This window comes from Oncorhynchus clarkii, chromosome 3, assembly GCF_045791955.1.
Source record: "Oncorhynchus clarkii lewisi isolate Uvic-CL-2024 chromosome 3, UVic_Ocla_1.0, whole genome shotgun sequence".
Lineage (NCBI taxonomy): Eukaryota > Metazoa > Chordata > Actinopteri > Salmoniformes > Salmonidae > Oncorhynchus > Oncorhynchus clarkii.
The window spans coordinates 43252889-43280402 of record NC_092149.1 but is presented as its reverse complement, the minus strand read 5'-3'; the positions used below and the strand labels follow the sequence as shown (position 1 = coordinate 43280402).

At 40.8% G+C, this 27514-nt stretch overlaps 1 protein-coding gene across 1 annotated transcript in view; it reads left to right on the top strand.

The window, feature by feature from the left end:
• LOC139395697 (Krueppel-like factor 12) overlaps positions 1–27514 on the top strand; it is a 121680-nt gene that overhangs the window by 8882 nt on the left and 85284 nt on the right. The gene's annotated exons all lie outside the window — the stretch shown is intronic.

Here is a 27514-nt window from a genome sequence, read left to right as displayed (position 1 = left end):
ACTAAGTTTGTCCTCCTTCTCAGGATCGTGCTCTGTGCGGGAAATAACTCCCGCACAGTCTCTAAAGAGAAGGGCAGAGGCAAACGCCTCTAATTGGATTTGACTATGTAAACAATTAGGAATTTAACACATTGTTTCATATAAAAAGAAGTGATGCAGTCAGTCTCTCCTCAACTCTTATCCAATAGAGACTGGCATGCATAGTATTTATATTAGCCCTCTGATTACAATGAAGATCAGAACCGGTCGTGTCTCTTGGATAATGATTTGTAACAAATACAACGCTCAATCCAAAACGGACTGCAACTAACTCCTTGTTAAGAGTTCATTAGCTGTGGTTGCTGACTCATAAGCATACATTGACACACATAATTTGTTTAGGTAAAAATAGAAAAGAGTAGAGGGGCTAGAGAGCTGCCTTGTGGTACACCACACCCTATATGTTTGAAATTAGAGAGGCTTCCATTAAAAAAAAAAACCTCTGGGTTCGATTAGATAAATAGCTCTGAATTCATGATATGGCAGAGGTTGAAAAGCCATAAAATGTTCAACAGGTTATGGTCAATAATATCAAAAGCTGCACTGAAATCTAACACTACAGCTCCCACAATCAATAATTTGTGTCAGTACAAGATGAGAGCCCGTATCTACAGTTGAAGTCGGAAGTTTACATACACTTAGGTTGGAGTCATTAAAACTAATTTTTCAACCACTCCACAAATGTCTTCTTAACAATCTATAGTGTTGGCAAGTCAGTTAGGACATCTACTTTGTGCATAACACAAGTAGTCTTTGCAAAAGGTTGTTTGCAGACCGATTATTTCACTTATAATTCACTGTATCACAATTCCAGTGGGTCAGAAGTTTACATACAAAAAGTTGGCTGTGCCTTTCAACAGCTTGGAAAATCCAGAAAATGATGTCATGGCTTTAGAAGCTTCTGATAGGCTAATCGACATCATTTGATTCAATAGGAGGTGTCCCTGTGGATGTATTTCAAGGCCTACCTTCAAACTCAGTGCCTCTTTCCTTGACATCATGGGAAAATCAAAAGAAATAAGCTAAGACCTCAGAAAAATAATAACAACAACAAAGACCTTGTGAAGATACAGGTACAAACGTATCTATATCGACATAACCTGAAAGACCGCTCAGCAAGGAAGAAGCCACTGCTCCAAAACCGTCCAAAAAAAGCCATACTACGGTTTGCAACTGCACATGGGGACACAGATCATCCTTTTTGGAGAAATGTTCTCTGGTCTGATGTAACAAAACTAGAACTGTTTGGCCATAATGACCATCGTTATGTTTGGAGGAAAAGGGGGGAGGCTTTCAAGCCGAAGAACACCATCCATGAAGCACGGAGGTGGCAGCATCATGTAGTGTGTGTGCTTTGCTGCAGGAGCCCTTCACAGTCTACATGGCATCATGAGAAAGTCACTGTGGGGACAAAACAGTCTCACTTCAGTCTCACTTCATCGGACTACTTCCGTATTGAACACGACACGAGTACTTCCTGTTTGAGTTTTTGCATGTAAGCAGGAATCATGAGGATATAGTTATGGTCAGATTTGCCAAATTGAGGGCAAGGGGGAGCTTTGTATGCGTTTCTGTGTGTGGAGTAAAGGTGATCAGAGTTTTGTTTACTCTAGCTGCACAGGTGACATGCTGGTAGAAATGAGTTAAGACGGAGTTCAGTTGCCCTGCATTAAAATCACCGGCCACTAGTAGTGCCGCCTCTAGGTGAGCATTTTCTTGTTTCCTTATAGCCCAGTACCCTAAGAGTCAGGTAGCCTAGCGTTTAAAAGCATTGGGCCGGTAACCGAAAGATCTCTCGTTCGAATCCCCGAGCCGACTAGGTGAAAAATCTGAGGATGGCTCATAATAATGGCTAGAATGGGATACCATTCCACTAATTCCACTCCAGCCATTACCACGAGCCCATTCTCTCCCGTTAAACTGCCACCAACCTAAGTTTTCTTCAAAATCTTGTTAAATAGTATGTTCTACAGCTTATCATGAGGTATACTAACTCAGGTTAGCAGAACCTCGAGAATTCCTTAACATTAGAGATCATGCACCAGCTGTTGTTAACAAAGAAACACACCTCCTCCCTTGATCTTACCTGACGCTGCCGTTTGACCCTGCCGATACCTAGAAAAACCAGCTAGATGTATATTATCCTTGTTCTGCCACGTCTCCAAGAAACATATAATATTACAATCCTTCAGGCCCCGGTTTATAGGTTAGTTTCAGATGATGCTCGTCCAGTTTGTTCTCCAGTGATTGTATGTTCCCCAATGTAACGGAGAGTAAAGGCGGATTATTTGTTCTGATTATTTTATCGGCTTCTCTTGCGCAGTCTTTAACTTTTAATAGTCTTTGGGATTAGGGCCTGGTGAGCAGTATGTCCAGCGTCGCCGACTCGTTGAAGTAGAAATCTTCATCCAAATTGAGGTTAGTGATCGCTGTTCTGATGTCCAGAAGCTCTTTTCAGTCATAGGAAATCTACAGAAAAAGTTGAGATCAGCACAAAAAAACCACACAAAATAGCAATAGAGACAGGACACCATAAAAAAACATGGAAGGCCAGAGAAGAAAGTATATGTAAGCACTGTGGGTTGGGTGAAGTAGAGAATGAGCAGCACTTCCTACTACTAATTTTAAGAAATAATTGCATTATTTCTTGAACTGCCTGTGGAGAGAGAATCTTCATTTTGTTAGCAGAAAACATACAGAAAGTGGATATGGCTGCAGATGATGTCCTGGCCTGCCATAATATAAGAGAGACAATAGCTCCGGCCATGTCATACATGTGAGCACCTTTATATTTCATTTCTCAATTGTTGCTGTTTGTTTACTTTTTGGTGTCTTATTTTCCATGTATCCTTGTTTTTGTTGATATATATAATTCTTGCTCAAACATATTGTTCATCTATATAATACTCTCATTCATGCCACTAAAACATTTTTTGAATTGAAGAGGGAGAGAGACAGAGCAACTGAGTCATTTTTTTATAGATTTATTTTTAACACAGCTGCGGACACCACTGCACGTTTATGTGGGGGGAAGGGTGTGTGCATGTGTGCCTGTGTATGATTGTGTGTCTGCGTGCCTGTGTGTGTGTTGGGGGGTTCCACAAGGGCCATCCTATTTTGTTTTTCAACATGTCCGACCATTCAGTCGTGGTTAAGGTTTGAAACGGAACGACATGCTCTCTATGGAACTGAAACCAGTGAGCTGTGCACACCTCATCTACAATCATGATCACTCAAATCAGTAGTCTTTCAAAATCACTTCAATACTTCTTTGACTGCATCTGTGAATCTTACGTATGCTTTTTCCAATGGTGAACACTTAAAACGGCACTGCCATGAGCACAGTTTGTTTTGCTGCTTCGCTGCCAGATCTGAGGCACATGATGCAATCAGACATCAGGCTGCAACCTCTTTCAGGAGGGCTGTGTGTGTGTCTGTGTGTTGAGAGTATTCACTTAGTGGTTAAACAGGGGTTTCCCTTAGTGCTACTTAGTGTGAGATGTGTGTGTACAGCATATGTGCGTATGTATATGTTAAGCGTAGTGTACATTGTTCTACTCACCCAGGGAACTCTGATGTCTAGAGACAGCAGCACGTGTGTGCGTGTGCGCATGTATGTGTATGAGTGCAGCGCAGCACAGGGCAGGGTGGGTGCAGGCAGAGGTCACAGGAGTGTGTGTATACTGTAGCAGACAGATTTAGACGGGGAACTGAAGAGTGGGGCCCAGGAAGCCAGACTGACTTAACAAGAAGTGAGTAAACTTACAACACATACATCTAGATGTGACAACAAAAGCACGCATGCACACACACACACACACACACACACACACACACACACACACACACACACACACACAACAGAAAAACACTTGACTCCTACTTTCACTCTGACTTTGATGGGTTTTTCTATGAAATGGGTGCCCTTTTGATATTTTAAGTAGAAGTTATGAACCAATATTTAATTTTAAAAGCCTGTTAGATGAAATGAAGTGCACTTTCATATATACCACATGGAGCATCAATAAATCAGATTTTTAATATGAATAAAGGCTTGCTGAAGTGCCAAAATTCAGCATTTTGTCATGTCCCTCCATCAACCCTGTGTCACTTCTAGGAAGATTTCAACCCACTTAATTTAAAAAAAAATCTAAGTTTCACCATCATTGTGAAGGCCTAGTTATTTTTGCTGCTTTTATTATTTAATTTGATTAGTGAGACATTTAAATCTGTCCCTCGTGTTAAGGTCAACCCTGTTATGCAAAGAATTTACCTCTTTCAAATAATGTACCATTCCCCAAGTGAAATGATTCACAGCAGGTGACATTGTTTGGGTCTTTTGCACATCTTTAACTGAGGTTGTTGAGCTCGACACGTCATCCCTGTTCGCTCAATTAATCTTAGGAAAACTTGAAATTTGATTAAACTTGTGTGGAACATACTGTATGTATAATTCCTAATTTCATGAACACCATGTGGTGCAATGCTCTTCACCACATGAGGAGTCTTCACTTAAAACCTCATCCCTGTTAGCGTCAACCATTTTAGAGGCCCAATGGGCCCAAACTTTATCTGTTTGATATTATACACTGTGTGTTTATTTGTACAAGGGACACTTAAACAAGGAGAAAATGTTGTGTTTTTCTCAAACATGCTTTTAAATAACAGTTACGAATGGTTAACCCTAACCCTAACCTTAACCCTAAACATATCCTCCATGCAATTGAATGTTGAAAGTCGATTTCTCAAAAGTTTGCATGTCCAAAAGGCATCCATTTCGTGGAACGACCCTGTTACCCTCAAATTTGAAGAGGAGTTCTCTATTTCCAACCATTTGACAAGACATGAGAGGCAGAGGTGGTTAGATATCCATAGGCTGTTGTAAAGGCTGCACTGCTACTAAACACAGTCTGACCTTTGAAAGTGAAAGAGAATTGGTGTTATTCTATTCTTACCAGGCACGTAAGTGTTTTGATGCATGGACACTTTATGTTGCAGACAGTAAAGAACAGAATATGGCTGAAAATACAGGGGTTGTTTGGGGTGTTGTGAGTAGTAGCATATAATGAAAAGGCAATCAACATTTAAAAACAGCTTATAGATAATGTGTTCTTACATTGTGATGACAACATTACTACACTTGTAAAATAATGGCAACAGCAGACCTTTGGCTTGATTTTACAGTACGTGAGTTCTGTTCAGATGTATGTGTGTGTGTTCTTGTGTATGCCTGCATGTGTGTGGTTGTGTTTCAGTCTGTGTGAACAGTCATTGGAATTGAGCTGCATCCGGCGACCTCATCAACCCCATCCTGGCAGCATTACTGACACAGGATCCCCTATGCAGAAATAGACCAGGCACTGAGGAGTGTTGAGGACATGAGTTTCTCACTGTGTGTGTGTGTGTGTGAAGCTTTAGCCCCACCCATCTCTTTAAGGGTTGATCCGAGCACTGTACTAACAGCAGTCAAGCACCCAAGCTAACTTGCTAGCTTCTTCCAGACACAAATGAGAGAACAGCTCACTAACATTAGCTTAGCTGGTTAGGCTGTTATGTTATCCAAAGCATTGGTGACTGCAACTGTGCTGTCAGATAGTCCATTCGTAAATTCTGAGCGTTTCGCTTTCAGAGCGTTCAGAGTGCACACTGGACGCTCTGGCCGATGAGTAGGGTTAATCCGAACGTTCTGACTTCACAACGGCAGTCAAGCACCCAAGCAAACTGGCTAACATTGGCTAGCTTGCTACCTACATTGGTTCTTCCTTTAAAAGTTTAGAAATTATGCCACGACTGTTAGTGGCAATTGGTGGTAAGGGGGAGTTAGAACGATGATATATTGGTATTCTAAACTGTGGCACAAATTGACTATTAGTCAATTTAACAAAAAAAAATGTTAAATTGACAATTTGTTAATTAATGTAGGTGTTTTCAGTCTGATAGTCTTTAATAAATAAATGTTTTGACTGTTTTGACCAAGTTAATCTGCTCATGGTGTATTTGTTATGTGGTTACAATGAAGAATATAAACAAAATAAATCCTATTCATATTGAATAATCAGATGCGTGTTGCAAGCTTTATTTTTCCTTCACATTTTTTGACTCATTTATTTTATCTCCAGCGCCCGCATCACTCTCCGCCTCATGGCCTCGAATTGCACCATTTTGTTTCTCTCCATCGCCCACACGCACTTTAAACATTTTGATAATATAGCATTTAAAGCATATTGACGATAGAAGCCGCCTATTAATGAGTTCGAGACCCGATCTGTTATCCAACAATTATTATCATTATTATTATTATTATTATTAACCCTGCATTATAATTATATAAAAGCCATGATGGGCTACTAGCAGGACAATAGACTCTTCAACCTTTACAAAATGATAGCAATCCCAATTCCAGTTGGTCAGAAGTTTACATACACTAAGTTGACTGTGCCTTTAACCTCTAGCGTCGAGCAATCCCGTATCTGGGAGCGTAATCATAGCCTCAAGCTCATTACCATAACGCAACGTTAACTATTCATGAAAATCGCAAATGAAATGAAAGAAATATATTCACTCACAAGCATAGCCTTTTGTTAACAACACTGTCATCTCAGATTTTCAAAATATGCTTTTCAACCATAGCTACACAAGCATTTGTGTAAGAGTATTGATAGCTAGCATAGCATTAAGCCTAGCATTCAGCAGGCAACATTTTCACAAAAACAAGGAAAGCATTCAAATAAAATAATTTACCTTTGAAGAACTTCGGATGTTTTTTTTTCCAAAATATTATTTGTGTAGGAGAACTCGCTCCGTTTTGTTCATCACGTTTGGCTAAGAAAAAAAAACGAAAATTCAGTCATTACAACGCCAAACTTTTTTCCAAATTAACTCCATAATATCGACAGAAACATGGCAAACGTTGTTTAGAATCAATCCTCAAGGTGTTTTTCACATATCTATTCGATGATAAATCATTCGTGGCAGTTGCTACAGTTTCTCCTCAGTAGCAAACGGAAAAGTACTGCAGCTGGAGATTACGCAATATTTGCGACGGAGGACACCAAGCGACCACCTGGTAAATGTAGTGTCTTATGGTCAATCTTCCTACAAATACGTCACAATGCTGCAGACACCTTGGGGAAACGACAGAAAGTGTAAGCTCATTCGTGGCCCATTCACAGCCATATAAGGAGTCATTGGAACACAGTGCCTTCAAAATCTGGGGCACTTCCTGTTTGAAATTTCATCTTGGTTTCGCCTGTAGCATCAGTTCTGTGGCACTCACAGACAATATCTTTGCAGTTTTGGAAACGTCAGAGTGTTTTCTTTCCAAAGCTGTCAATTATATGCATAGTCGAGCATATTTTTGTGACAAAATATCTTGTTTAAAACGGGAACGTTTTTCATCCAAAATGTAAATAGCGCCCCCTATATCCAAGAAGTTAACTTCTTGACGGTACCCATCCCTTAAGCGGGATAATTGTCATCAGCAACCGCTGAATAGCATAGCGCCACAGTCAAATAATATTACAAAAAAATATTCATATTCATGAAATCACAAGTGCAATATTGCAAAACACAGCTTAGCCTTTTGTTAATCCACCTGTCATCTCAGATTTTGAAATTATGCTTTACAGCGAAAGCACTCCAAGCGTTTGTGTAAGTTTATCGATAGCATAACAAAACATGATGTACTCTAAGCATTAAGTAGCTAGGTAGCGAAAATCAGAAAAGCAATCAAATGAATCGTTTACCTTTGATCTTCGGATGTTTTCACTCATGAGACTCCCAGTTACATAACAAATGTTCCTTTTGTTCCATAAAGATGATTTTTATAGCCAAATACCTCCGTTTGTTTGTCGTTATGTTCAGAAATCCACAGGAAAGAGCGGTCACGACAACGCAGATGTATATTCCAAATAATATCCATTGTGTCCACAGAAACATGTCAAACGTTTTTTATAATCAATCCACAGGTTGTTTTTAAAATATATAATGGAAAATATATCAACCGCAAATGTCTTTCACAGTAGGATAGGGAAAAACAATAGCTGTCCAAATTCTGTTGCGCGAGCAAAACTCATGTGACCACTTGACGCGATGTTATCGTTCTGGCTCATTTTTTCAAAATAAAAGCCTGAAACTATGTCTGAAGACTGTTAACACCTTGAGGAAGCGATAGGAAAATGAATCTGGTTGATATCCCTTTAAATGGAGAAATGGGAGGCTATGGAACATGGAGTTTTCAAAATAGAGGCCAGTTCCTGGTTTGATTTTTCTCAGGGTTTCGCCTGCAGTATCAGTTTTGTTATACTCACAGACAATAGTTTTCTATCCTAATCTGTCAATTATATGAATATTTTAGCCTCTGGTCCTGAGAAATAGGCCGTTTACTTTGGGGGCGTTATATTTCCAAACATAAAAATAGTGCTCCCTAGCTTCAAGAGGTTAATATACACCATCACAATGAATTAACGATGTAATTTAGTCATGTCTAAAGAAATATTATGATATGAAGAAAATGTATTTCAGAAGAACAGAATATGAGTTAGCCTATTGTATCTGGCTATCTGGCTATGCTCCATTCCATTGGCTGTATGCTTGTTCATTTAGCTGACAATATATGCTTATAAGGCCAGTGCCATTATTTTATATTATTTGATTTTATAGTGAAAAGATTATAACTGAACTTAGCTGAATAAATTAGAAATGATATTTTTCCCATTCTGGAGCGAGTGTGCATATGAAGTGACTAGGTTGATAGGCTGTACTTTCACTTCAAGTGTCATCCTGACTTACCCAGCCTCCAATCAGCAAAGAAGCATATCATAAACACTCTTCACACCTATGTCCTCCTCTGGTATGTGAGAGAGCTTTTACCAATAATGAACAACAACTCAGGTAAAGTAGACAATTGGACCAAGGGGAGACGTAAAGGCCAATGGTGAGAGTAGTGGCGGCCCCTGATTGGCAAAAACCCGGGGCGCAAGGTGGTTGGAGTTGTCAACAAAACCAGCATGTAGTTTGAGAGGATATATAAAGGGATGTGTACATTTGAATGTCAGCATAAATACACCTTTAACTTTTGCGTGTCAAAAACCAAATGACCACCGCTGCACATGCTGCCACTGTTTAGAACAGATTAGATTATACCATTTAGAATAAACAGCCAGCTCACAAATCCGATGGAGAACACTATCTAACTGGGGATACCCAGCTAATATAATGTCATAAATCATAGCCAGTTAACTTTCATTCTGAAATAACGTAATATTTCCGAGTTAGTCAGAAGGACTTGAAATTGGCATGGGAGCTAACTTGCTTGCAAGCCACCAGCTAGCTATAGCTACAGTAGCTAGCTGTTTATCAAAGGTAGATAACTGGTTAATTTGACAAAAAAAATCTACCAAATAATTTCTCAATGTTTCTTCATGCTTTTTTGTACTACCTGATCCGCGAGGAGAAGGTTGCAGCTAGTGTATCCCTCTTGTTGGATGTAGACATCTGGTTTATCAGGTCCCAGGCTCCCATAACTTTTATGATAATTTATTTACTAGTTATTTAAAATTTGCCTTTTGCTTTAGCACAATCTGTACCTGATAGAGCAGATCTAGTCTCACATGCAGAGGTAAGCCGTATGGCGAGAGAGACATATTGCTAGAGAGACTAGAGCAGACCTAGAGGTTCTAACTGAATGCACATTTGAGAACCCCAGGATGGTTATTTACTTTTTGCTGTTATTTTGTATTCTATGTAATCATTGAGGCAGTTCCCCTCATAGCCATTAGCTGGCAAAACAATCAAATCAATGTTCCCATGAGCTTCCCAATCAAATCAATGTTCCCATCCCTCTTGCTGCCAGTCAATGAGGGGCAGAGTAGTAAGTAACTGCTTGTTTTGCAAAAATATATTTTTTTGACAGGATCATTTACAAATTTACCACACTTTTATGAGAATTTAAAACATAATTGTCACACCCTGGTCTTAGTATTTTGTGTTTTCTTTATTATTTTGGTCAGGCCAGGGTGTGACATGGGTTATTTATGTGGTGTGTTTTGTCTAGGGGTTTGTTGTAGGTTATGGGATTGTGGTTAGTAGGGTTGTCTAGAAAAGTCTATGGTTGCCTGGAGTGGTTCTCAATCAGAGGCAGGTGTTTATCGTTGTCTCTGATTGGGAACCATATTTAGGCAGCCATATTCTTTGAATGTTTCGTGGGTGATTGTTCCTGTTTCAGTTTTTGTTTGCACCAGATAAGGCTGTTTAGGTGGTCACGTTTATTGTTTTGTATTGTATCGTCATTATCTTTATTAAAGATGTATGAAGATAACCACGCTGCATTTTGGTCCTATCCCTGCTTACACCTCCTCTTCAGAGGAAGAGGAAGAAAACAATAACTCATTAATTTTATAACATATTTTATTTGTGTAAAAATATATTTTTGTAGACATCGCAAGCTTCTTTTCTTTTTACCAATCTAAAGTGGGGTGCCGCCCCTAATGGGCGAGCACTGCTTGGTGAGAGGAACAAACATTAACATACAGTATAGCTCTACTCAGTCTCCATTTGAACCCTATGACAATCACTTTTATTGTTTTACTCAGTGTACAGTTCCACAAATGATATCCAGCCAATTGTGATACCATCTATTGAAAGACGTACACTAGGAGAGAAAATATGTCATGCATTGATACCTGGTGATCCATAACAGTTGTAAGTACTATGTGTATACCATTATTGTATTATGTATCGTGGATGTTATTCAATTCATTACTATGGAATAAGAACTATGCATTGTAAATTGGGACTGTTGTTTTCTGCTCCTGACAATTGCTTTCATAGTATCAAGAAAAATGCTGCTTGTGCTCCTGAAATGGTAAAAAAAAAAGAAAAAAAGAATGCTGCTGGGCATTGAGGCAGCAGCACTCTACTTTTTTGAGTCCAGTTCAAAAATGTCCCAGAAGCATCCAAAAGACTTTGCCGGCCGCGCCTGCCAAGGAAAATACGCCTTATGAAATGGAAATTCTGAGGCCATTCACAGAGTGCCAAAAAATATAATACCCCCACCCCCCCACTCCAAAAAAAACGGTGTCCTTCTGAGTACATCCAGGCTTGAGGAAAGAGTCCACACACACACAGGTTGTTGGGAGTTCAGTTTTTTTGTCAGTGTGAGAATGGAAGATTGATAGAGAGAGCTTTTTGACAGCCATTTTTGGTAATGTTGATGTACTCCTGGAGTATGATCATCGACAGGGAGCTAGTTAGATGGATACTTTAGGCTGGAATAAGAACCAGGTGGGATAGATTAAGTCATTGCATAGACACAGAACTATGACAGAGTAAGAGGAAGGCCCCAAAAATTGTCACCCAAGTCAGACTGTTCTCTCTGCTACTGCACCCCCTGTAAATAACCTTGTTGTTGTTAATTTATTATGTTACTTTTTCTTACATTTTTTTTACTTTAGTTTATTTAGTAAATATTTTCTTTACTCTATTTCTTGAACTGAATTGTTGGTTAAGGGCTTGTAAGTAAGAATTTCATGGGAAGGTCTACACCTGTTTTATTTAGCGCATGTGACAAATACGATTGGATTTGAGACAGGACTTGTCTGAATATCCATACTTGCATAGTAAATTGATGAGTTCGTTTTAATTGCAAACTAGTAGAATTCGCTGCAAACTATTGAGAAAGAGAATCATTTTTACAGACCCACGTGTGTTTGTCAACAGCTGATAATCAGGTGTGGGGCAGGCTGACCCAAATTGAATGAACGGAAAGGAACAAGCGTGAATGCACATTAGAAGACAGCTTCTCAGAATGGATGAGTCTAGTATGTTGATATTTTTCGCTTAGTTCATATGTTTTTACTAAACAGTATGTTCTAAATAGTTTGTATTACAATTAGTACAGAGTTGTAGTTTTAGAAAGTAGTAGGCAAGCCATTTTTCGGACGTGGCCATACTTCCATTTAACAGGTCGTCCATTTCGTCATACAACTTTATGGTTTGTTAGTCAGTTGAAGGTCTAATGTCTTGTCTGCTGGTGGAGTGTCTGACTGTCTGTTTCCTATCTGCCAGTCCGTCCGTCCGCCCGCCCGTCACCCATCCGTCCGTATGTCTGTTACTTCGTCTGTCTGTCTGAGCTTGTGGTGGCTGACTTGTCACATTGGTCTGTTTGAGAAAAGGGAACTAAACGCAGGGTGAAGAACAAACAGAGACATAATAGGAGCAGAACACAAGAAGCCCTCTATCTCTATCTACTCACACATCACAAGGACTGGCTGTGCTACTGTTACATTCTCACATCAGAATACTTTTTATATACAATATATACTTTCTGTTATTTTGTCATGATCACACATCAAATGTGGTTTCAACTAATTTAACACATAAGAATCATAATATTTGATACAGAAAAATGTATAATCAAGCACAATTCGGGCCAGGTTTTGCATTTTCATTGGAACTATTGGCTAATGTGCTTCAATTTTCCACTTAGCACTGATTCATAATCAAGCTCATTTGTCTTTTATTTTACACAGTGGATGTAATATCTGGGGTTTTAAGCATGACATAATAGTAGCTGAAATCTTTTGATACTGTAGATGTTAAAATACTGTTTATGTCAAGTGTGTTATTTTTAATATGGTAGCAGTCTCGTAGCAGTCTCTCTGTCTCTCTCTTTCCCTCTCTGCCCCGCCCCCCTGTGGTGGTGGAGGGTCTATTGGCATGCTTCTTCTCTGTGCTCTGAGCTTGGTTGGCGCATTGGCTTCAATCTACGATCCTCTCCCCTCATTCACCCTCCTCTCTTCTACTCCACCTCTCCACAGTGCTTTCCTAACCACTCCGCTAGCAAACAGCTCCTCTGTTCTTTGCCTTATTCAAACTTCTGTCACCCTCCCTCACCCCCTTGTTCCTCTCTCTCTCACACACGGACACACGCATGCGCTCATGCACAAGCACACACGCAGTTGCTTTGGGCGAGCTCAACATGGGAACAAAGCATTGGTGGTGTTGTTGTTGTTTTTTTTTGCTTTGGCAATATAAACGCATGTTTCCCATACCAATAAAGTATAAATTGAGAGATGGAGAGAGAGTGTGTTTACTCCTCTTCTGAAAATACTGTACAAGCAGATAACCGAAGAGAGCATAGGAGAAAATATTCTATGTCCTTTCTGGTTTAACCTTTCTAGCGCAGGGGTTCCGCTAGCGACAACATTCCGCTGAAAAGGCAGCGCACAAAATTCATTTTTTTTTTTAAATGTGTAACTTAAACACATTAACAAGTCCAATACCGCAAATGAAAGAAACATCTTGTTAATCTACCCATCGTCTCCGTTTTCAATAATGCTTTACAGCGAAAGCACAACACATGATTATGTTAGGTCAGAGTCAAGTCACAAAAACACACACAGCCATTTACCAGCCAAAGATAGGAGTCACAAAAAGCAGAAATATAGATAAAATGAATCACTAACCTTTGATGATCGTCTTCAGATGACACTCATAGGACATCATGTTACACGATTCAACCAGAGCATACCAGACCTATTTTTCTCTCCATATCCCCGGATTCCAATCGAAAGCTCTGAACCTTCTCACCTTCTGACCTTCGCAGCTAACGTCCCCTGAATGCTAGCTGTCTAGAGCACAATGGACTGTTGGCTTACGAGGCCCATCGAATACATTCCGAAGCCACTAGCTAGCAGTCAGCTATCCTTTGCTAGCGGTCATCAGCTACCTTTATCCCGGACAACTCTCCCCAGTCTGTACAGCGTGACTCAAACCAGAGCTAGTCGGACTTATTCTTCTTGACATTTCCGGATTCCTATCGCAAGCTCTGAACCTATTTTATTTATTTTTTTACATTTTTATTATGATATTTTTTCATACACTGCTCATAAAAATAAAGGGAACACTAAAATAACACATCCTAGATCTGAATGAATGAAATACTCTTATTAAATACTTTTTTATTTACATAGTTGAATGTGCTGACAACAAAATCACACACAAGTTATCAATGGAAATCAAATTTATCAACCCATGGAGGTCTGGATTTGGAGTCACACTCAAAATTAAAGTGGAAAACCACACTACAGGCTGATCCAACTTTGATGTAATGTTCTTAAAACAAGTCAAAATGAGGCTCATTAGTGTGTGTGGCCTCCACATGCCTGTATGACCTCCCTACAACGCATGGGCATGCTCCTGATGAGGTGACGGATGGTCTCCTGAGGGATCTCCTCCCAGACCTGGACAAAAGCATCCGCCAACTCCTGGACAGTCTGTGGTGCAACTGTGGCGTTGGTGGATGGAGCGAGACATGATGTCCCAGATGTGCTCAATTGGATTCAGGTCTGGGGAACGGGCGGGCCAGTCCATAGCATCAATGCCTTCCTCTTGCAGGAACTGCTGACACACTCCAGTCACATGAGGTCTAGCATTGTCTTGCATTAGGAGGAACCCAGGGCCAACCGCACCAGCATATGGTCTCACAAGGGGTCTGAGGATCTCATCTCGGTACCTAATGGCAGTCAGGCTACCTCTGGCGAGCACATGGAGGGCTGTGCGGCCCCCCAAAGAAATGCCACCCCACACCATGACTGACCCACCACCAAACCGGTCTTGCTGGAGGATGTTGCAGGCAGCAGAACGTTCTCCACGGTGTCTCCAGACTCTGTCACGTCTGTCACATGTGCTCAATGTGAACCTGCTTTCATCTGTGAAGAGCACAGGGCGCCAGTGGCGAATTTGCCAATCTTGGTGTTCTCTGGCAAATGCCAAACGTCCTGCACGGTGTTGGGCTGTAACCCCCACCTGTGGACGTCGGGCCCTCATACCAACCTCATGGAGTTTGTTTCTGACCGTTTGAGCAGACACATGCACATTTGTGGGCTGCTGGAGGTCATTTTGCAGGGCTCTGGCAGTGCTCCTCCTGCTCCTCTTTGCACAAAGGCGGAGGTAGCGGTCCTGCTGCTGGGTTGTTGCCCTCCTACGGCCTCCTCCACGTCTCCTGATGTACTGGCCTGTCTCCTGGTAGCGCCTCCATGCTCTGGATACTATGCTCTTATTAATGTGCCATCCTGGATGAGCTGCACTACCTGACTCCGTCTCATGCTACCACTAGAGTGAAAGCACCGCCAGCATTCAAAAGTGACCAAAACATTAGCCAGGAAGCATATGAACTGTGAAGTGGTCTGTGGTCACCACCTGCAGAACCACTCCTTTATTGGGTGTTGTTTTGCTAATTGCCTATAATTTCCACCTGTTGTCTATGCCATTTGCACAACAGCATTTGAAATTTATTGTCAATCAGTGTTGCTTCCTAAGGAGGACAGTTTGATTTCACAGAAGTTTGATTGACTTTGAGTTATATTGTGTTGTTTAAGTGTTCCCTTTATTTTTATTTTTTGAGCAGTGTATATTCGATAATATATCAACCGAGTGTGTAGCTTTTTCCATAACAGTGGGAGGAACAATGGCGGCTTTACTCAATTGCGCACAAACTCACTCTGAGAGCCCCCACCTCTCCACTTACGCAATGTGATCCTTCACACTCATTTTCAAAATAAAAGTCTGAAACTATGTCTAAAGACTGTTGACACCTTAGGGAAGCCACAGAAAAAGGAATCTGGTTGATATCCCTTTAAATGGAGGCTAGACATGGTTAGGAACAGATGGGTTTCAAAATAAGAGCCACTTCCTGATTGGATTCTGTTAAACTCATTGACAATATTTTGACAGTTTTGGAAACTTTAGAGTGTTTTCTATCGTAATCTGTCAATTATATGCATATTCTAGCATCTGGTCCTGAGAAATAGGCCGTTTACTTTGGGAACGTTATTTTTCCAAACATAAAAATAGTGCCCCCTAGCTTCAAGAGGTTTTAAGTAGCTACTAAATAAATAATTCAACCAATTTGTGTACTACTGAACCATAAGTAGGGCTCTGTTTTTTTCAGATGCAAGGAGGTTACGACTGTTGAGAATGGTGATATGATAAAAGGTTATGATGAATAAATGTACTGTTTAAAGATGTGATAGGTAAATACCTTTTGGAGTTTATTTCAGGAGATGGTAACTTTAAATAACCACTCTCGTGGTGCCCCAGATCCTAATGAGTGAATTGTTACATGATTAATTTAATCGGGTAACAATTAAACATAGTTAGTTAATTTTGTAAATAACAGTCTTCAGATTAAAGTCACGACACATATCTGAGGACGTCTGGAGATGATGTGGGAACCGGCCATTAGGAGTAACAGTGAACCTTCAAGTAGGTTTCGGTTTTGCTAGAGCTTTGTAGACAGTGAGGGTGGAAGGCCATAAGCATCTTTGTTTTAAGCCTATCCCAAACCTTAACCCTTACCTTAACCATTAACCCTCTGGAGTTGATTGACACACCGGTGTGACAATCTAAGTTACATAACAAAGCAATCCCCATCACAATCTGTCAGTTTAAACTAGATATATTAGTGCATTGGGTGCGTCTCAATCCACCGCATCCGCCAGTGTCGCACTTCAGCATATGGGGTGAAAGGTGGCAGAATTAGAGTAGTGTTTGTCAGACCATGAGATATCCCGAAAATCGGTCTTCTCAGCTAAACGTCTGTAGCATCTGAATGGCCCACTAGTATGACCCCTCTATGGAAAGGGGAGACACCCTCGAACATGATGGTGTTCTCCGTTTTGCTCTTCGACCCCCACAAGTGTCAGGAGACTTGTCCAAAGTCGGTACTGTCGATGTGCCAACTTCTGTTTTGTAAATGTCTGTAGCGTCCAAATGGTTTGGCTCACTTCTATGACCCCTCTTTGGAAAGGGGAGATTCTCACGAACACGATGGTGTCACGGGACTTGCCTGAAGGTAACCGGTACAGGTTTAAAAAAAGAATGGAGTATGAAGTTAGTTTTGCATCTACTCCAAAAAGGGGTTAAATATGTGTAAAAAAAATGTATATACTGTATTTTAAAAGTTAAAAAATATATTTCCTAGATTTAGGACAGAAACTTCAAACCCTTGTTTTCTTAAGAGTTATTTTGACTGTCGTTTTTGCGTTTCTATGGGCGTCAATATTTTGTCCATTTTATTTTTATTTTATTTTTTTATATCTAAAAGGGTCCTAAAACTAAAATCAAATAGCTGAATGTATGTCCATTTAAAACAATTCCATATGTCAGCTTAGAACCCCCCCACTTCCCTAACATGTTAGATTCTAAAGAATTACATACAAATTGTGTATGTGTGTGTGTGTGTGTGTGAGTGAATATGGGGTCACCATGGGTCCCTGAAGTTCAGTGTTTTCTTCAGAGGCCTGTCACTTCCTATTGACCCGTTAGTCATTCTGTCTGGCTGTGCCTCGTTGGGCCTTATCCATTTATACCAGCTGATTGGCCCAGTCACCAGAGAGCTGATAGCCATCAGGGACTTGGGAGGGGAGATGGAAGAGGAGGGAGGAGGGTGGTGGATGGAAGCTCCAGTTGGACATACACACACACACAAAATAGTAAAACATACACATTCATGCAAACATGCACGAGCACACACACACACACACTTTCTCTGTCTGACACACACTCTGACATACAACCTTTGTCCCCACCCCCTTCATTTTTGGGGGGTAGACTTGGCCTTATTCTAGTGTGGTTCCTCTCTGGGCATTAAGTGTGGGTCAGTGGAGGGAGAGAAGGGGGAGGGGGTTGTATGCCTCAATACTCAACAGTCCACAGCCCACTTCAACCCCCACCCAGTCTCCCTCACACCTGGGATGATCATTTCATTTTGGAGCAGAGCAAATGGAAAGATGATCTTAATCACCTCTCCTCTCCTTTATATCTCCCTAGTATAGGAGTATCATGGCAAAAACTGTTAGACTGGCCAATAGCTACCCCCAGACCATTAGGCTGCTGAATAGCCGCCACCACAGCAGTCTAAGGCACTGCATCTCAGTACTAGAGGCGTCACTACACACCCTGGTTTGATCCCGGCATGTGTGCACAACTGACCCAGCATCGTCCAGGTGTTTGGCCCGGAGTAGGCCGTCATTGTGAATAAGAATTCTTAACTGACTTGCCTAGTTAAATAAAGGTTAAATAATAAATGTTTAATGTTGTAAATGACTATTGTAGCTGGAAACGGCTGATTTTTAATGGAATATCCACATAGGGGTATAGAGGCCCATTATCAGCAACCATCACTCCTGTGTTCCAATGGCACGTTGTGTTAGCTAATCCAAGGTGAAGGTAATTGGTTGCACCAGATCTTATTTAGGGGCTTCATAGCAAAGGGGGTGAATACACACAGTGCCTTGCAAAAGTATTCACCCCCCCCTTGGCGTTTTTCCTATTTTGTTGCATTACAACCTGTAATTTAAATAGATTTTTATTTGGATTTCATGTAATGGACATACACAAAATAGTCCAAATTTGTGAAGTGAAATTAAGTAAATAATAAAAATTTGAAAAGTGGTGCGTGCATATGTATTCACCCCATTTGCTATGAAGCCCCTAAATAAGATCTGGTACAACAAATTACCTTCATAATTAGTTACATTGCACACAGGTGGACTTTATTTAAGTGTCACATGATCTGTCATATGATCTCAGTAACCTGTTCGGAAAGGCCCCAGTGTTTGCAACACCACTAAGCAAGAGGCACTATAAAGACCAAGGAGCTCTCCAAACAGGTCAAGGACAAAGTTGTGGAGAAGTACAGATCAGGGTTGGGTTATAGAAAAATATCCGAAACTTTGAACTTCCCACGGAGCACCATTAAATCCATTATTAAAAAATGGAAAGAATATAGCACCACAACAAACCTGCCAAGAGAGGGCCGCTCATCAGGCAAGAAGGGCATTAATCAAAGAGGTAACAAAGAGACCATCGGAAGGGACTGGGAAACTGGTCAGAATTGAATAAATGATGGATGGCGTAAATACAGGGTAACATAATATTTTTTTATTTTATTTCAAATAACAAAATACCATAGGTTATATGTAAAAACAAAAAACACTCAAAACAAATATTCAAGTGTTCAATCAAGTGTATTTGTCGGGTGCCTTTGTTACAACTATGAAACAGAAAGCATATGTGTTGGAACACGGTAACAGCTTATTTTATGACAAAATAAAGCCACCAAGATGCACGGTCATCAAGACGCGTGGTCAAATGTTGAAAATACTAGAAAACAGTTGACACAAGCCTTCGTAACTTTCACTTGCTTGACACACTTTAGCATACCTTTGTTTGGTTGTAGTGCATAATAGTCTCCAGTTCTCTCTTTATTGGTACAAACACACCAAGAAAGTTGTGAAGAGGGCACGACAACGCCTTATCCCCCTCTGGAGAATGAAAAGATTTGGCATGGGTCCCCAGATCCTCACAAAGTTCTACAGCTGCACCATCGAGAGCATTCTGACTTGTTGCATCCTGACCTCACTGCCTGGTATGGCAACTGCTCGGCATTCGACCGTAAGGCACTACAGAGGGTAGTGAGTACAGCCCAGTACATCACTGGGGCCAAGCTTCCTGTCATCCAGGACCTAGAGGTGAAGTAGGAAGTTTACATGCACCTTAGCCAAATACATTTAAACTCAGTTTTTCACAATTTCTGACATTTAATCACAGTAAAAATTCCTGGTCTTAGGTCAGTTAGGATCACCACTTTATTTTAAGAATGTGAAATGTCAGAATAATAGTAGAGAGAATGATATATTTCAGCTTTTATATCTTTCATCATATTCCCAGTGGGTCAGACGTTTACATACACTCAATTAGTATTTGGTAACATTGCCTTTAAATTGTTTAACTTGGAAAAAACGTTTCAGGTAGCCTTCCACAAGCTTCCCACAATAAGTTGGATTAATTTTGGCCCATTCATCCTGACAGATCTGGTGTAACTGAGTCAGGTGTGTAGGCCTCCTTGCTCGCACACACTTTTTCAGTTCTGCCCACATATTTTCTATGGGATTGAGGTCAGGGCATTGTGATGGACACTCCAATAGCTTGACTTTGTTGTCCTTAAACCATTTTGCCACAACTTTGGAAGTATGCTCAGGGTCATTGTCCATTTAGAAGACCCATTTTCAACCAAGCTTTAACTTCCTGTCTGATGTCTTGAGATGTTGCTTCAATATATCCACATAATTTTCCTGCCGCATGATGCCATCTATTTTGGGAAGTGCACCAGTCCATCCTGCAGCAAAGCACCCCCACAGCATGATGCTGCCACCCCCTTGCTTGGGATGGTGTTCTTCAGCTTGCAAGTCCCCCCTTTTTCCTCCAAACATAACGATGGTCTTTATGGCCAAACAGTTCTATTTATGTTTCATCAGACCAGAGGACATTTCTCCAAAAAGTCAAATATTTTTCCCCATGTGCAGTTGCAAACAGTAGTCTGGCTTTTTTAAGGTGGTTTTGGAGCAGTGGCGTCCTCCTCGCTGAGCGTCCTTCCAGGTTATGTCGATATAGGACTCGTTTTACTGTAGAAATAGAAATGTTTGTACCTCTTTCCTTCAACATCTTCACAGGGTCCTTTGCTGTTGTTCTGGGATTGATTCACACTTTTCGCACAAAAGTATGTTCATCTCTAGGCGACAGAATGCATCTCCTTCCTTACGGGTATGACGGCTGCGTTGTCCCATGGTTTTTATACTGTACTATTGTTTGTACAGATGGACGTGGTACTTTCAGGCGTTTGGAAATTTCTCCCAAGAATGAACAATTGTTGGAAATATTACTGGTGTCATGCACAAAGTAGATGTACTAACCCACTTGCCCAAACTATAGTTTGTTAACAAGAAATTTGAGGAGTGTTTTGAAGAATGAGTTTTAATGACGCCAACCTAAGTATATGTAAATGTGCGACTTCAACTGTATTTACTAAGCTGTGTCAGAAGAAGGCGCTAAAGACTCCAGTCACCCAAGTCATAGACTGTTCTCTCTGCTACAGTACCGGAGCGCCAAGTCTAGGTCCAAAAGGATTCTTAACCTCTCTGATCTCCCCATCCCGGATCCGGTATCAGGAATACAGACTCAAGCTCATTACCATAACGCAACGTTAACTATTCATGAAAATCGCAAATGAAATGAAATAAATATGCCATCTCTCAAGCTTAGCCTTTTGTAAACAACACTGTCATTTCAGATTTTCAAAATATGCTTCTCAACCATAGGAAAACAATAATTTGTGTAAAAGTAGCTAGCTAGCGTAGCATTTAGCGTTAGCATTAGCGTTAGCATCCAGCACGCAACATTTCAACAAAAACATAAAAGCCTTCAAATAAAATCATTTACCTTTGAAGAACTTCTGATGTTTTCAATGAGGATACTCTCAGTTAGATAGCAGATGCTCAGTTTTTCCAAAAAGATTCTTTGTGTAATAGAAATAGCTCCGTTTTATACATCACATTTGGCTACCAAAAAAACCCGAAAATTCAGTCCTCAAAACGCGAACTTTTTTCCAAATTAACTCCATAATATCGACTGAAAACATGGCAAACGTTGTTTAGAATCAATCCTCAAGGTGTTTTTCTCATATCTCTTCAATGATATATCGTTCTTGGAAGCATGGTTTCTCCCCTCAATCAAATGGAAAAGTACAAGCAGCTGGCAATTGCGCACCGAATTCCACGCAGGACACCAGGCGGACACTTGGAAAATGTAGTCTCTTATGGTCAATCTTCCAATGATATGCCTACAAATACGTCACAATGCTGCTAACACCTTGGGGGAACGACAGAAAGTGTAGGCTCATTCCTTGCGCAATCACAGCCATATAAGGAGACAATGGAAAACAGAGCTTCAGAAATTCTGCTCATTTCCTGGTTGACGCATCATCTTGGTTTCGCCTGTAGAATGAGTTCTGGGGCACTTACAGACAATATCTTTGCAGATTCTGAAACTTCAGAGTGTTTTCTTTCAAAAACTGTCAAGAATATGCATAGTCGAGCATCTTTTCGTGACAAAATATCGCGCTTAAAACGGGAACGTTTTTTATCCAAAAATGAAATAGCGCCCCTAGAGATCAAAGAGGTTAACCTCTCTGGGATATTCGGGACGGTAGCATCCCACCCCGCCAACAGCCAGTGAAAGTGCAGGGCGCCAAATTCAAAACAACAAAAATCTCATAAAAATTCCTCAAGCATACAATATTTTACACCACTTTAAAGATAAAATTATCTTTAATCCAGCCACTGTGACTGATTTCAAAAAGACTTTACAGCAAAAGCACCACAAATGATTATGGTAGGTTACCACCAAGGCACAGAAAAACACAGCTATTTTTCCAGCCAAAGAGAGGAGTCTCAAAAAGCACAAATATAGATCAAATTAATCACTAACCTTTGATCTTCATCAGATGACACTCATAGGACTTCATGTTACACAATACATGCATATTTATATCCAAAAATCACATTTTACATTGGTGTGTTATGTTCAGTAGTTCCAAAACATGCAGTGATTTTGCAGAGAGCCACATCAATTTACAGAAATACTCATCATAAACATTGATAAAACATACAACTATTATACATGGAACTTTAGATAAACTTCTCCTTAATGCAACCGCTGTGTCAGATTTCTAAAAAACTTTACGGAAAAAGCACACCATGCAATAATCTGAGTACGGCGCTCAGAGACCAAACAAGCCAAACAGATATCCGCCATGTTGTGCAGTCAACAGAAGTCAGAAATAACATTAGAAATATTAACTTACCTTTGATGATCGTCATCAGAATGCACTCCCAGGATTCTCAGTTCCACAATAAATGTTTGATTTGTTCGATAAATTTCATCATTTATGTCCAAATAGCTCCTTTTGTTAGGGTATTTGGTAAACAAATCCAAACGCGTGTGCAAGTCCAGCCGAAAGGTCGGACGAAAAGTCCAAAAAGTTATTTTACAGGTCGTAGAAACATGTCAAACTAAGGATAGAATCAATCTTTAGGATGTTTTTTTTCATAAATCTTCAATAATGTTCCAACCGGAGAATTCCTTTGTCTGTAGAAAAGCAATTGAACTTGAGCTAACTTTCACATGACCTCGCGTCACGAGCTCGTGGCAATCTGCCAGACACCTGGCTCAATCCCCTCTCATTCGGCCCCACTTCACAGTAGAAGCCTGAAACAAGGTTCTAAAGACTGTTGACATCTAGTGGAAGCCTTAGGAAGTGCAACATGACCAATATACCACTGTATCTTCGATAGGCTATGAGTTGAAAACCTACAAACCTCAGATTTCCCACTTCCTGGTTGGATTTTTCTCCGGTTTTCACCTGCCATATGAGTTCTGTTATACTGACAGACATCATTCAAACAGTTTTAGAAACTACAGAGTGTTTTCGATCCAAATATACTAATTACATGCATATTCTAGCTGCCGGAGTAACAGGCAGTTTACTCTGGGCACCTTATTCATCCAATCTACTAAATACTGCCCCCCAGTCACCAAGAAGTTAACAGCTCCTACCCCCAAGCCATAAGGCGGCTGGACAATTAATCGAATGGCCACCTAGAAAATGTGTTTTTACACTGCTGCAAATTGCTGTTTATTATCTATGCAGAGTCACCTTACCCCTACCTACATGTACAAAATTACCTCGACTAACCTGTACCCCCGCACATAGACCCCTCTGTATAGCCTCATTATTGTTATTTATTTATTTAATATTTAGTAAATATTTTCTTAACTCTATTTTCTTAAAACTGCATTGTTGTTTAAGGGCTTGTAAGTAAGCATTTCATGGTAAGGTCTGTTGTATTCGGCGCATGTAACAAATACAATTTTATTTTATTGTGTCCTTGTCATCTTGTCATTCTTCAGAACCATTGTAGAGTGCAACGGCTGTGCATGTGCCTTATTTTGCGCAGAGGGTGGGATCTCCCGTCTCACTTTGTTCATAGTGCAGGCCAATTACAGTGAAGTGAAGAAATTGTCCATGGTGACATTTGTCCCCTTGCCATTGTAAGGTTCCACAAGCCTCATTACCACATTTTCTGACACTCGCTCACCTGTTGCCTGATGTGGATATTTTCCTAGATATTGTAAGCTGTACAGCAGGTACAATTATGCGCACTCAGAGTAGACTGATAAGACTGTTTGGATTTGGTGGATTGATATAGGGTACATACCATTTTGAGATAATAACTAGAACAGATCAATACAGATCAAAACCGGGCCCGCCCTGTTCTCCAATCACAATTGGTGATTACATAATTATGCGTCATTCACTTCCTGTCGCTCATCAACTCACCCATTCACCTACTTTCTCCCCATCCTACTTTACGTAATTTATTTACTTATCTGTTATGTGTCAAATCAATTTCTGTATAGTTTGGTTCAGTTTCGAGGCAATTATTGGTGTGATTGGGAGGAGGGTGCAACAGGGGAAAACCATTACGAAAACCTTAAACTGGTTAGAACTCCAGTTCTGTTTGTGATATTAAGATTCTAACACTGACAGTGTTATGTAGACGCATTTAGGAAAAGTCCAGAATGGAGGGGGCATGACTTTAAAAATGTAGTAATACATATTTGTTTTATTCATGAGCAGTCAAAATGACTGCTTTAGCAGTTGTAGAGTTAAACATGGTGCATGTCTGTAAAGGGGATCAATTGAAAGGAGAGAATAAACCTCTCTCATGGTGCATTTACACTATGACATCCCCTCACACTAGGGTGTCACCAGTGTTTTATGTTAATGTCAGCTCTGGTGTTATTGTGTTTCCATCAGGATCATTAAAGTTCACAGTGGGCCATTGATACAGTATGTAAATGGAAGCTGAAAAGTACCAGTGGCCTGGGCTTGGCTCCAAGTTAGAGCAGGTCCACTGAAGCCATGGCCCAGTACAGTAGATGGAAACAGAAAAGTCTGAGCCTTTAGGCTATCAGCCTGAATACCTGGATAACCACATGCATGCATGTATGTGCGCACATACACAAACCACACGGAACCACGCTTCATACGTGATGAGTAACCTTGCATGAGACGTGTGTGTGTTTGTGGGTGTGTGTGTGGGTGGGTCTGAATCCCCCAAGTAGTCCTGGCTTTGGAGCTATTGTATTGTTGTCCAGGATGTCCTTCGGCATTAGGTCTTGGGCCTAGAAAGCGTTGCTATGGCAATCATGGGTGGAGCCTCACTCCAGCCTCTAGCAATGTGAGGAGGGGGAGAGGGGAGCAAAATAGAGCGCTGATGGCGCATTGCCACTAGGAATTTACCTTGGTGTTTTAAACACACATGTGTACACACACACACACACAGACACACACACACAGACACACACACGTCTTCATACTACTGCTAATGCTGAGGAGCTGCCCACATTATTGGATGAGTGTTCTTTGTGTATCTGTTATTGTGAGAGGTTTCTGTGGGGCAGAAGGAAGGCTGATTGGTGATATGAATGTATGTGTGTGTGTTTGTACTGTATGCTTATGTGACTGTGAAGGATATAGTAAGAGTCCCGATTTAGTAACACATAAAAAGTACTTTCTTGTTTCAAATATGCTTTAGGGAGTGAACATTATTTATAATAAGGGTTACATGGAGAAAATCTGACTTCTCTGAACTATAAATGGATGGTCCTCCCTTTAGCAAAATATACTTTACCTAAACTCTCCCTGAATGCTAAAATAAAAAATCAAACTCCCTTATGCACAAAATAATAATTAAAACAAAGTGAATAGGAGAAAACATGTCTACCGTTTACTCTCACAAAGCCCTTTAAATATGTAGTTTTAGAAACTGTTTGTTTTGTAAACATTACATGGTAATGCCGGAATTCTGATAGAGCACAGGACTACGGGCCAGAAGGTTGTGGGTTCGCAGACCACCATGGACAAGAGTAGGGGTGGAAAGATCTCCTTTATGTTAAAAGCATTGCATGAACCTACCATCGTATTTGCATGTCAGAGAAAGAATTGCCTTTTATAAAAAAGCTGATGTGAGTTAGACCTTTAAACAGGTCAACATTCACAAGACGGCAGGGCCAAAGGACTACCAGGACGTGTACTCCGAGCATGCGCTGACCACCTGCCAATTGTCTTCACTGACATTTTCAACCTGTCCCTGACCGAGTCTGTAATACCAATGTTTCAAGCAGATCACCATAGTCCCTCTGCCCAAAAACACTAAGGTAACCTGCCTAAATGATTACCAACCTTTAGCACTCACGTCGGTAGCCATGAAGTGCAAAGGCTGATCATGGCTCACATCAACACCATTATCCTAGAAACCCTAGACCCACTCCAATTTGCATACCGACCCAACTGATCCACAGATGATGCAATCTCTATTGCACTCCAGACTGCCCTTTCCCACCTGGACAAAATTAACACCTACGTGAGAATGCTATTCATTGACTACAGCTCAGCGTTCACCACCATAGTACCCTGAAATATCATCACTAACCTAAGTACCCTGGGACTAAACACCTTCCTCTGCAACTGGATCCTGGACTTCCTGACGGGCCGCCCCCAGGTGGTAAGGGTAGGCATCAACACAACTGCCACGCTGATCCTCAACACAGGGGCCCCTCAGGGGTGCGTGCTCAGTTCCCTCCTGTGACTCCATGGTCACCCATGCCTGCATGGCCAAGCACGACTCCAACACCATCATTAAGTATTCCCAACGACACAACAGTGGTAGGCCTGATTACAGACAATGATGAGACAACCTATAGGGAGGAGGTCAGTCACCTGGCCGTATGGTGCCAGGATACCAACCTCTCCCTCTCCTACAGGAAAAGGAGGACCGAGCGGACCCCCAATCTCATCGACAGGGCTGTAGTGGAGCAGGTTGAGAGCTTCAAGTTCCTTGGTGTCCACATCACCAACAAACTATCATGGTCCAAACACACCAAGGCAGTCGTGAAGAGGGCACGACAAAGCCTATTTGGCATGTGTCCTCAGATCCTCAAAAAAACTCCCCTCTTTTACGCTGTTGCTACTCTCTGTTTATTGTCTATGCATAGTCACTTAAACGCCACCTATATGTACTGGTACGTATGTAGCCTCGCTATTGTTATTTTACTGCTGCTCTTTTAATAATTTGTTATTTAAAAAAATATATATTTTATACATAACACTTATTTTTCTTAAAACTGCATTGTTGGTTAAGGGCTTGTAAGTAAGCATTTCACTGTAAGCTCTACCTGTTGCATTCGACTCATGTGACCAAATAAAATTTGGTTTTATTTGAAAGCTTTGTATTTTATTATGGATCCCCATTAACTGCTTCGGCAACAGCTATTCTTCCTGGGGTCCAGCAAAATGAAGGTAGTTATATACAATTAAAAACATTACATTACATTTCACAACACATTAAGTGTGTGCCCTCAGGCCACTACTCTACTACCACATACAACAAAAAAGCCATGCGTACATGTGCGTATATTGCTTGTGTCTGCGCCTGTGTGTGCGTCTCTCCACAATCCCCTCTTTTCCATAAGGTGTATTTTTCTGTTGTTTTTTTAATCTGATTTTACT